The 12,402-nt window shown below is 46.1% G+C and overlaps 1 protein-coding gene and 1 long non-coding RNA gene across 2 annotated transcripts in view; one reads left to right on the top strand and one right to left on the bottom strand.

The window, feature by feature from the left end:
* Positions 1-12,402, top strand: part of LOC141085636 (uncharacterized) — a 611,301-nt gene that overhangs the window by 363,136 nt on the left and 235,763 nt on the right. Inside the window, exon 2 of the long non-coding RNA XR_012231343.1 lies at positions 4,380-4,639. This is a non-coding gene — a long non-coding RNA (uncharacterized lncRNA). The remainder of the gene's footprint in view (positions 1-4,379; positions 4,640-12,402) is intronic.
* The window catches only part of CACNG7 (calcium voltage-gated channel auxiliary subunit gamma 7), a 328,444-nt gene that overhangs the window by 148,207 nt on the left and 167,835 nt on the right, over positions 1-12,402 (bottom strand). The gene's annotated exons all lie outside the window — the stretch shown is intronic.

Genomic DNA, 12,402 nt, shown 5'->3' with positions numbered 1-12,402 from the left:
AGATGGCAAGTCTCCTGCTGCCTTCACCTGCCAAAATCCAGTAGGCCCCAGCCTGCTCCGCTCCTAATCCTGGGCTCCAACAGCGTCAGTTGGTGTTCAGAAGTGTCGTCTCCACAGAGCCAAACACATTCGTTCAAGTGTTAGTGGGGTTCAGCACTGTCAGCTGTTCCCCTGCTGTGGAGATGGCAAGTCTCCTGCTGCCTTCACCTGCCAAAATCCAGTAGGCCCCAGCCTGCTCCTCGCCTAATCCTGGGCTCCAACAGCGTCAGTTGGTGTTCAGAAGTGTCGTCTCCACAGAGCCAAACACATTCGTTCAAGTGTTAGTGGGGTTCAGCACTGTCAGCTGTTCCCCTGCTGTGGAGATGGCAAGTCTCCTGCTGCATTCACCTGCCAAAATCCAGTAGGCCCCAGCCTGCTCCTCGCCTAATCCTGGGCTCCAACAGCGTCAGTTGGTGTTCAGAAGTGTCGTCTCCACAGAGCCAAACACATTCGTTCAAGTGTTAGTGGGGTTCAGCACTGCCAGCTGTTCCCCTGCTGTGTGGATGGCAGTCTCTCCTGCTGTCACCTCATTCAAAATACAGTAGGCCTCTGCCTACACCCTCCTATTTCCTGGGCTTCAACACAGCCAGTTGTAGTTCGGAAGTGCCGTCCACACGGAAAGAGACACTTGCTCCCGTGTCTCAGTGGGGTTCAGTAACGTCAGCTGATCCCCTGCTGTGTGGATGGCAGTCTCTCCTGCTGTCACCTCATTCAAAATACAGTAGGCCTCTGCCTACACCCTCCTATTTCCTGGGCTTCAACACAGCCAGTTGTAGTTCGGAAGTGCCGTCCACACGGAAAGAGACACTTGCTCCCGTGTCTCAGTGGGGTTCAGTAACGTCAGCTGATCCCCTGCTGTGTGGATGGCAGTCTCTCCTGCTGTCACCTCATTCAAAATACAGTAGGCCTCTGCCTACACCATCCAATTTCCTGGGCTTCAACACAGCCAGTTGTAGTTCGGAAGTGCCGTCCACACGGAAAGAGACACTTGCTCCCGTGTCTCAGTGGGGTTCAGTAACGTCAGCTGATCCCCTGCTGTGTGGATGGCAGTCTCTCCTGCTGTCACCTCATTCAAAATACAGTAGGCCTCTGCCTACACCATCCTATTTCCTGGGCTTCAACACAGCCAGTTGTAGTTCGGAAGTGCCGTCCACACGGAAAGAGACACTTGCTCCCGTGTCTCAGTGGGGTTCAGTAACGTCAGCTGATCCCCTGCTCTGTGGATGGCAGTCTCTCCTGCTGTCACCTCTTTCAAAATACAGTAGGCCTCTGCCTACACCCTCCTATTTCCTGGGCTTCAACACAGCCAGTTGTAGTTCGGAAGTGCCGTCCACACGGAAAGAGACACTTGCTCCCGTGTCTCAGTGGGGTTCAGTAACGTCAGCTGATCCCCTGCTGTGTGGATGGCAGTCTCTCCTGCTGTCACCTCATTCAAAATACAGTAGGCCTCTGTCTACACCCTCCTATTTCCTGGGCTTCAACACAGCCAGTTGTAGTTCGGAAGTGCCGTCCACACGGAAAGAGACACTTGCTCCCGTGTCTCAGTGGGGTTCAGTAACGTCAGCTGATCCCCTGCTTTGTGGATGGCAGTCTCTCCTGCTGTCACCTCATTCAAAATACAGTAGGCCTCTGCCTACACCCTCCTATTTCCTGGGCTTCAACACAGCCAGTTGTAGTTCGGAAGTGCCGTCCACACGGAAAGAGACACTTGCTCCCGTGTCTCAGTGGGGTTCAGTAACTTCAGCTGATCCCCTGCTTTGTGGATGGCAGTCTCTCCTGCTGTCACCTCATTCAAAATACAGTAGGCCTCTGCCTACACCCTCCTATTTCCTGGGCTTCAACACAGCCAGTTGTAGTTCGGAAGTGCCGTCCACACGGAAAGAGACACTTGCTCCCGTGTCTCAGTGGGGTTCAGTAACGTCAGCTGATCCCCTGCTGTGTAGATGGCAAAGTCTCCTGCTGCCTACACAGTCATACCACTACTGATTTTTAACCGTGCTCCAATTAGGCCTGTGGCTCCACTGTCTCTCGTATTTCCCCTGTCCTCCAACCCCGCCAGTTACAGCTCCGAAGTGGCGTCTGCACAATCCACACTTGTTCCTGTGTTCCAGGTGTTCAGTCCGGTCAGTTAATCCCCTGATGTGTGTCCGGCAATGTCGCCTGCTCTGTCCACATTCCCATTATGGGAATGTGGACAGAGCAGGCGACATTGCCGGACACACATCAGGGGATTAACTGACCGGACTGAACACCTGTAACACAGGAACAAGTGTGGATTGTGCAGACGCCACTTCGGAGCTGTAACTGGCGGGGTTGGAGGACAGGGGAAATACGAAAATCAGTGAAGCCACAGGCCTAAGTGGAGCTTGGTTCAAATTAGTAGTCTACAACCGATCTTAAAATTTCTTCAATGCAGCCTCAGCCTGCTCCGTGCTTGTCCCTGGGCTTCAACACAGCCAGTTGTTGCTCGGAAGTGCCGTCTTCACAGAGTAAAACACTAGCTCCTGTGTTTGTGGGGTTCAGTAACGTCAGCTGTTCCCCTGCTGTTTTGATGGCAATCTGTCCTGCTGCCTCCCAATTGACAGCACATCAGGCCTCAGCCTGCTAAGTGCTTGTCCTGGGCTCCAACATCGCCAGTTGCTGCTCATAACTGACTTTGGCACGGGTACTCCCTCCTGCCCAGCTTGGTTCCAGCCCTGCCTGCTGTTTCCGGGAAGTGTCAATGTCAGTTTGCCACCCCAAGTTGCCATGTCGTGTTGCGGTTGGGTTAGCCGAGGCTAGGGTGCCAGCAGTTTAGGTGCTTCCTATGTGGACTGCGGGTTCTGGTAAGAAAGGCTTGTTCCATAGTGCCAGTAGGACAAGCACCCCCTGTAGGACTGTGTGATTCGGTAACTGCGGCCAGCTTGCGGCATGCCAACTTTGCTTTTCAGGGGTAACTTCTGATACCCCTCCGTGTTCCAGCACCGTCAGCTGGTTCTCGTCAGAGCCTTTGGCCTAGGTGCCTCCATCTCGGTATCCGAGTTCCGGCAACGTCTGCTGGTCCTTGGTAGTGCTTTGTAGCACAGGTACCTCCTGCTTAGTAACCGGGTTCCAGCACCGTCAGCTGGTCCTCGGTTGTGCCATTGGCTCTTATTCCTTCTGCTGCCCCTCCGGGTGCCAGCACTGTCAGCTGGTCCTCGCTATTTCCATTTGCTCTTGCAGCTTATGCTACCCCTCCGGGTTCCTGCACCGTCAGCTGGTTCTCGGCAGAGCCTTTGGCCTAGGTGCCTCCATCTCGGTATCCGAGTTCCGGCAACGTCTGCTGGTCCTTGGTAGTGCTTTGTAGCACAGGTACCTCCTGCTTAGTAACCGGGTTCCAGCACCGTCAGCTGGTCCTTGGTTGTGCCATTGGCTCTTATTCCTTCTGCTGCCCCTCCGGGTGCCAGCACTGTCAGCTGGTCCTCGCTATTTCCATTTGCTCTTGCAGCTTATGCTACCCCTCCGGGTTCCAGCACCGTCAGCTGGTTCTCGTCAGAGCCTTTGGCCTAGGTGCCTCCATCTCGGTATCCGAGTTCCGGCAACGTCTGCTGGTCCTTGGTAGTGCTTTGTAGCACAGGTACCTCCTGCTTAGTAACCGGGTTCCAGCACCGTCAGCTGGTCCTTGGTTGTGCCATTGGCTCTTATTCCTTCTGCTGCCCCTCCGGGTGCCAGCACTGTCAGCTGGTCCTCGCTATTTCCATTTGCTCTTGCAGCTTATGCTACCCCTCCGGGTTCCAGCACCGTCAGCTGGTTCTCGTCAGAGCCTTTGGCCTAGGTGCCTCCATCTCGGTATCCGAGTTCCGGCAACGTCTGCTGGTCCTTGGTAGTGCTTTGTAGCACAGGTACCTCCTGCTTAGTAACCGGGTTCCAGCACCGTCAGCTGGTCCTCGGTAGTGCCATTGGCTCTTGTTCCTTCTGCTGCCCCTCCCGGTGCCAGTACCGTCAGCTGGTTCAAGAGGACAAAGAACAGGAAGACAACCACCAAGATGCAGAACAACAAGAGAGAGAAGACCAAGAAGCATAAAAAAAACAAAGCAGAAGAACATTAAGCATAAGACTAATACTCTGAGCAAATGATATTATCTTATTTATAAGCAGAAGAAGACTAAGCAGTGTATGGGGGTGAGTCCGTTCCTCCTCGTGGTGCCCCTGGAAAAGGCCTGCTGCTGCAGGCCAAACTGAACGCGGACAAATCCTGTTGTAAATCTTTTGTGACAGGCAGAACGGAAGGTGTAAACTTCTAACTTTTCCAGATAACAACTACAGGAATGCCTGACACAAACAAGAATATGATGAAGAAGAATAGGAAGAAGATGAAGAAGTTGAATATGTAGAATAATAATTGTTGAATAAGAAGAATATGAAGAATGTAAGAAAAGGAAGAAGAAGAAGAAGAAGAATGTAAAAAAAGGAAGTAGAAGAATTTAAAAAAGGAAGAAGAAGAAGAATGTAAAAAAAGGAATAAGAAGAAGAATGTAAAAAAAGGAAGAAGAAGAATGTAAAAAAAGGAAGTAGAAGAATGTAAAAAAAGGAGGAAGAAGAAGAAGAAGAATGTAAAAAAAGGAATAAGAAGAAGAAGAAGGTAAAAAAAAGGAAGAAGAATAAGAAAGAAGAAGAAAGAAGAAGAAGACATACATGTCTGGCAAAATATAAATGAGGCTAACATAGTCAATATCTTTGTAACTCCTAACATCTTTAAAAAAAAAGTTTAATTCCTGCTATTCCATTTGATTGGGCTAAACCTCTATGGCTTTAATGTCTCCTCCACCTCCCACAATACATTCTACATTATTCTTAGTTGTTTTTCTTCATGTAGAATTAACCTACAAGGAAAGAAAGGTTTTTTTTTAATTCCGATATTTTGGCCCCATTGACTTGCATTGGTTCCCGGTATCGGAATCGGCGATACCGATACTTTTTTTTAAGATCGGCCGATCCATTCCGATCCGATATTTTCAAGTATCGGCTGGTATCGCTCAACTCTAGTAACAAGGCTCAATAACAAGTCATGTAACAAGGGTTCTTTATTGACTTGTAGGATTGCTTCTTCCAATAGGTGGTACTAGAGTTCAAGTACTCTTCTCTGAAGAGAGAATTTACATGAAGTCATGGACACACAAAATAGTGTCAAACATACATGCAATCACAAACATTCATTACATCCAGCCATGAGAAAATCTAAGGACACCCTCATTGAATTCTTTGGTTTCACATATTAGGACATAAGAAAAATCAGCCCCTTAGAAGGTCTCAGAATTAGGAAAATCGAATCTCAGATGAAAAACAACAAAAATTCTGTGCCATTATTTATTTATTAGAAGCTAAGAACATCCTAACAGGGCTGGATACCATTCATAGCACAGTGAACTAAGCTTAGAGGTCACTAATGACAATAGAATCTACAAGGTCATTCCCCTCAGTGGTTCTGACTATTGTCATACCAGAGTGGAAAGTTATTCAAGGGATTTGTGGTACCTGTCTTGACTCTTACTGCTCTCTTCCCCTGTGGCCATTTCCCTTTGCTATGCTCCACATTGGGTTTCACAGGTTGCACTGTGAACTTTAGTGACAGCAACAAACAAGGCCTTTTAAGGTAGAATTAGGCACACAGGTGCGTATGTGAATTAACAAAGCAATGGGTTTAGTTGTCGTGCATATTTGGAATTTGCCAACATAAAGTTTTCTCACCTTCAATCATATCTGAAACTCCTGTCAATTCTGCAGCCTGCATTAACTTCCTGGCTCAGGCCTACATATTAACCCTTCATCAGCTGTGAGCATAACCAATATCTGGACTTGTTCACACTTCATACACACCTGAAACAGAATGTATCTTCACTATAAACAAGTTTCTTCTCCATCTCTACTGCTAGTGGCTATGCATAGCTTTCTGATCAACTCTTTCTCTGCTCTATGCTTAACAAATTCTCCCTTAAACTTGTTCACATTATGCTTCAGCAATTTGTAGAATGCCTACACTTCTTCAGTTCCTGTGTTTGTCTATACCCATGGCTTTGTGTTTTTCAGTGTGTCCTGCTCTACTTATTGCCTACTAGAGTTGAGCGAATATGTTGGGATTCAGTCGCCGAATATGAATATGCCATATACCCTATTTGTGCCGAATTTATGTTTGATGATTGGTTATGAGCATATTCATTAATTTCTACTCCCACAGACTCCATTGACGTTTGGCTGTCTTCGGCGAATATAATTAAAACAAATTTTGACGCCTATCGTAATTGGAACCGAATTTTAAAAAATTCGCTCAACTCTACTGCTTACCATCCAGCTTACCATGTGGTCCTGGTCCTTTCTGTTCCTCATGTCATTCAGCAAGTTCTGCCCACTATGCAATCATTTTCAGCCTAGTTGCTTACCCTGACTTGTGGTTTACTGAATCCATCTAATCAGGTGAGCTCCAAACAGGTTAAGTAACACTAATTGTCTTTATTTTCTTTTTTTCTAACATTCCATTATCCAGAAGACATTTTGTATTACAACACATTGAGCTATAAAGTAACAAGCTTTTTCTAGGGTCTAAGAAGTAAGGTTTCTCCTTGCGGAGAGTGACATGCCAGCTGTGGCTTGTCAAGGTAAGGAGACTTATTCGCCGTGCAATGCTCCTCTGGGAAAATAATATGCAAATTGCCTCTTCAGAAAGAAAGAGGACTTTTACTCTACAGCGCCACCTATTGGTAGTAGCGATCCTACAAGTCACAATCAACCCTTTAACGAGTCTTGTAGTATGACTTAGGATACAAGCCAAATCAGAATCTCAATTTGCAGACACGGTGTTTCGAGCTGTTGGCTCTCGTCAGTGCAAAGTATGAGATCTGATTTGGCAAGGTGAGAGGCTCTGGACTAGGGTCTAAGAAGTAAGGTTTCTCCTTGCGGAGAGTGACATGCCAGCTGTGGCTTGTCAAGGTAAGGAGACTTATTCGCCGTGCAATGCTCCTCTGGGAAAATAATATGCAAATTGCCTCTTCAGAAAGAAAGAGGACTTTTACTCTACAGCGCCACCTATTGGTAGTAGCGATCCTACAAGTCACAATCAACCCTTTAACGAGTCTTGTAGTATGACTTAGGATACAAGCCAAATCAGAATCTCAATTTGCAGACACGGTGTTTCGAGCTGTTGGCTCTCGTCAGTGCAAAGTATGAGATCTGATTTGGCAAGGTGAGAGGCTCTGGACTAGGGTCTAAGAAGTAAGGTTTCTCCTTGCGGAGAGTGACATGCCAGCTGTGGCTTGTCAAGGTAAGGAGACTTATTCGCCGTGCAATGCTCCTCTGGGAAAATAATATGCAAATTGCCTCTTCAGAAAGAAAGAGGACTTTTACTCTACAGCGCCACCTATTGGTAGTAGCGATCCTACAAGTCACAATCAACCCTTTAACGAGTCTTGTAGTATGACTTAGGATACAAGCCAAATCAGAATCTCAATTTGCAGACACGGTGTTTCGAGCTGTTGGCTCTCGTCAGTGCAAAGTATGAGATCTGATTTGGCAAGGTGAGAGGCTCTGGACTAGGGTCTAAGAAGTAAGGTTTCTCCTTGCGGAGAGTGACATGCCAGCTGTGGCTTGTCAAGGTAAGGAGACTTATTCGCCGTGCAATGCTCCTCTGGGAAAATAATATGCAAATTGCCTCTTCAGAAAGAAAGAGGACTTTTACTCTACAGCGCCACCTATTGGTAGTAGCGATCCTACAAGTCACAATCAACCCTTTAACGAGTCTTGTAGTATGACTTAGGATACAAGCCAAATCAGAATCTCAATTTGCAGACACGGTGTTTCGAGCTGTTGGCTCTCGTCAGTGCAAAGTATGAGATCTGATTTGGCAAGGTGAGAGGCTCTGGACTAGGGTCTAAGAAGTAAGGTTTCTCCTTGCGGAGAGTGACATGCCAGCTGTGGCTTGTCAAGGTAAGGAGACTTATTCGCCGTGCAATGCTCCTCTGGGAAAATAATATGCAAATTGCCTCTTCAGAAAGAAAGAGGACTTTTACTCTACAGCGCCACCTATTGGTAGTAGCGATCCTACAAGTCACAATCAACCCTTTAACGAGTCTTGTAGTATGACTTAGGATACAAGCCAAATCAGAATCTCAATTTGCAGACACGGTGTTTCGAGCTGTTGGCTCTCGTCAGTGCAAAGTATGAGATCTGATTTGGCAAGGTGAGAGGCTCTGGACTAGGGTCTAAGAAGTAAGGTTTCTCCTTGCGGAGAGTGACATGTCACTCTCCGCAAGGAGAAACCTTACTTCTTAGACCCTAGTCCAGAGCCTCTCACCTTGCCAAATCAGATCTCATACTTTGCACTGACGAGAGCCAACAGCTCGAAACACCGTGTCTGCAAATTGAGATTCTGATTTGGCTTGTATCCTAAGTCATACTACAAGACTCGTTAAAGGGTTGATTGTGACTTGTAGGATCGCTACTACCAATAGGTGGCGCTGTAGAGTAAAAGTCCTCTTTCTTTCTGAAGAGGCAATTTGCATATTATTTTCCCAGAGGAGCATTGCACGGCGAATAAGTCTCCTTACCTTGACAAGCCACAGCTGGCATGTCACTCTCCGCAAGGAGAAACCTTACTTCTTAGACCCTAGTCCAGAGCCTCTCACCTTGCCAAATCAGATCTCATACTTTGCACTGACGAGAGCCAACAGCTCGAAACACCGTGTCTGCAAATTGAGATTCTGATTTGGCTTGTATCCTAAGTCATACTACAAGACTCGTTAAAGGGTTGATTGTGACTTGTAGGATCGCTACTACCAATAGGTGGCGCTGTAGAGTAAAAGTCCTCTTTCTTTCTGAAGAGGCAATTTGCATATTATTTTCCCAGAGGAGCATTGCACGGCGAATAAGTCTCCTTACCTTGACAAGCCACAGCTGGCATGTCACTCTCCGCAAGGAGAAACCTTACTTCTTAGACCCTAGTCCAGAGCCTCTCACCTTGCCAAATCAGATCTCATACTTTGCACTGACGAGAGCCAACAGCTCGAAACACCGTGTCTGCAAATTGAGATTCTGATTTGGCTTGTATCCTAAGTCATACTACAAGACTCGTTAAAGGGTTGATTGTGACTTGTAGGATCGCTACTACCAATAGGTGGCGCTGTAGAGTAAAAGTCCTCTTTCTTTCTGAAGAGGCAATTTGCATATTATTTTCCCAGAGGAGCATTGCACGGCGAATAAGTCTCCTTACCTTGACAAGCCACAGCTGGCATGTCACTCTCCGCAAGGAGAAACCTTACTTCTTAGACCCTAGTCCAGAGCCTCTCACCTTGCCAAATCAGATCTCATACTTTGCACTGACGAGAGCCAACAGCTCGAAACACCGTGTCTGCAAATTGAGATTCTGATTTGGCTTGTATCCTAAGTCATACTACAAGACTCGTTAAAGGGTTGATTGTGACTTGTAGGATCGCTACTACCAATAGGTGGCGCTGTAGAGTAAAAGTCCTCTTTCTTTCTGAAGAGGCAATTTGCATATTATTTTCCCAGAGGAGCATTGCACGGCGAATAAGTCTCCTTACCTTGACAAGCCACAGCTGGCATGTCACTCTCCGCAAGGAGAAACCTTACTTCTTAGACCCTAGTCCAGAGCCTCTCACCTTGCCAAATCAGATCGCATACTTTGCACTGACGAGAGCCAACAGCTCGAAACACCGTGTCTGCAAATTGAGATTCTGATTTGGCTTGTATCCTAAGTCATACTACAAGACTCGTTAAAGGGTTGATTGTGACTTGTAGGATCGCTACTACCAATAGGTGGCGCTGTAGAGTAAAAGTCCTCTTTCTTTCTGAAGAGGCAATTTGCATAAGCTTTTTCTACTAACCTATTGTTTCATTGTTAATCCATAAATTCGGCCACCCAATAACTATCAAATTGAAAAGCAAAACTAATGTCAGTGAGGATAAAGTTTATCTGTTGTGATGTCATGATAAGACATGCCTAGTTTTGATACAGAAGAGCAAAATAATTGTGTAGGAAACTTATTGAAAAGACAAAACAAGTTTTATACTGTACATTGGTTGCTCAATCAGTTAGCCGTTGACTCCAGTTACAAAAAAAATGGATCAAGTGATATAATGAATAATGTTAGATGCCCCATTGTGCTTTGCATTAGAGTCTCATATACAGTTAGGTCCATATATATTTGGACTGAGACAACATTTTTCTAATTTTGGTTCTAGACATTACCACAATGAATTTTAAACAAAACAATTCAGATGCAGTTGAAGTTCAGACTTTCAGCTTTCATTTGAGGGTATCCACATTAAAATTGGATGAAGGGTTTAGGAGTTTCAGCTCCTTAACATGTGCCATCCTGTTTTTAATGGGACCAAAAGTAATTGGACAATTGACTCCTAGGCTATTTCATGGACAGGTGTGGGCAATCCCTTCGGTATGTCATTCTCAATTAAGCAGATAAAAGGCCTGGAGTTGATTTGAGGTGTGGTGCTTGCATTTGGAAGGTTTTGTTGAGAAGGAAACATGCAGTCAAAGGAGCTCTCCATGCAGGTGAAACAAGCCATCCATAAGCTGCAAAAACAGAAAAAACCCATCCGAGAAATTGCTACAACATTAGGAGTGCCAAAATCTACAGTTTGGTACATCCTGAGAAAGAAAGAAAGCACTGGTGAACTCATGAATGCAAAAAGACCTGGGCGCCCACGGAATACAACAGTGGTTTATGATCGCAGAATAATCTCCATGGTGAAGAGAAACCCCTTCACAACAGCCAACCAAGTGAACAACACTCTCCAGGAGGTAGGCGCATCAATATCCAAATCTACCATAAAGAGAAGACTGCATGAAAGTAAATACAGAGGGTGCACTGCACGGTGCAAGCCACTCATAAGCATCAATAATAAAAAGGTAAGACTGAACTTTGCTTAAAAAACATCTAAAAAAGCCAGCACAGTTCTGGAAGAACATTCTTTGGACAGATGAAACCAAGATCAACCTCTACCAGAATGATGGAAAGAAAAAAGTCTGGCGAAGGCGTGGTACAGCTCATGATCCAAAGCATACCACATCATCTGTAAAACACGGCGGAGGCAGTGTGATGGCTTGGGCATGCATGGATGCCAGTGGCACTGGGTCACTAGTGTTTATTGATGATGTGACACAGGACAGAAGCATCCGAATGAATTCTGAGGTATTCAGAGCCATACTGTGTGCTCGGATCCAGCCAAATGCAGCCAAACTGATTGGTCGTCATTTCATACTACAGATGGACAATGACTCAACACATAAAGCCAAAGCAACCCAGGAGTTTATTAAAGCAAAGAAGTGGAATATTCTTGAATGGCCAAGTCGGTCACCTGACCAGGGGAAGAGTTCTGAGGAGATCATTTGCATATTCCCAATGCCTTCTGGGATAAGTGAAGAGTCTCTGCGAGCTCAACGATCACTGGATTTTGGCCATTGCAGCTGAAAAGAGGAAATCGGTAAACTGCGTGCCGAATTTTGGCTCATTTTTCATCGCATTGAAATCTCTTTGACAATATGGAAGAGGCCAGGAGCCATTTGGTGAGCTGCATTTCTTGCTACATGTTCACAGTTGAAAAGCCAAACTTCACATGCCACAAATGCAAGCTTGTGTCCCTGTTGGAGGGAAAGTTGCAAAATCTCGAAGAGAGGTTAGCTACATTGAGGAAGGTGAAGAGTTCTTAGACAGAGCAGAATTATCTCTTCATGTTACAGAAAGAGAAGACATTTGAAGTGCACCTGAAGAAACAGAGGAATGGAAACATGTGACCCAGAGAAGCAGGAGGATCGGGAGGCAGTCAGCAGCACCCATACTGCTAAGGAACCAGTACCAGGCTCATACGCAGGAGAGCGATGAAGAAATACATCAGGATAAGACTCTGCCCACAAACAGCAACCTTGTATGCCTTCAGAATCCTCCTGGATGGAGAAAGAAAAATGTTGTGAAGAAGAAACAGAGAGTGGTGGTCATGGGGGACTCCCTGTTGAGAGGAACAGAGGCCGCTATCTGCAGACCGGATATAACTTCAAGAGAAATGTGCTGTCTTCCTGGTGCAAAAATTAAAGATGTGTCTGACAGGATATCAGGACTCTTCAGACCTACAGATGACTACCCATTCCTGCTAATACATGTGGGGACAAATGACACAGCAACCTGGAAACCATCTGCAGTGGCTTTGAAAACTTAGGTAAGAAAGTGAAAGAACTGGGAGCGCAGGTGGTCTTCTCTTCCATCCTCCCAGTGGATGGCCATGGAACAAGGAGGTGGAATAAGATTCTGCAGGTGAACAACTGGCTACGTTGATGGTGCCGTCAGCAAGGTTTTGGATTTCTGGTCACGGAGTGAATTATCT

This window comes from Dendrobates tinctorius, unplaced genomic scaffold (assembly GCF_039654945.1).
Source record: "Dendrobates tinctorius isolate UK_male_01 unplaced genomic scaffold, ASM3965494v1 ptg000028l, whole genome shotgun sequence".
NCBI classification, from domain to species: domain Eukaryota; kingdom Metazoa; phylum Chordata; class Amphibia; order Anura; family Dendrobatidae; genus Dendrobates; species Dendrobates tinctorius.
Note: the sequence above shows the minus strand (reverse complement) of the source record. Positions and strands in the feature narration are given on the sequence as shown.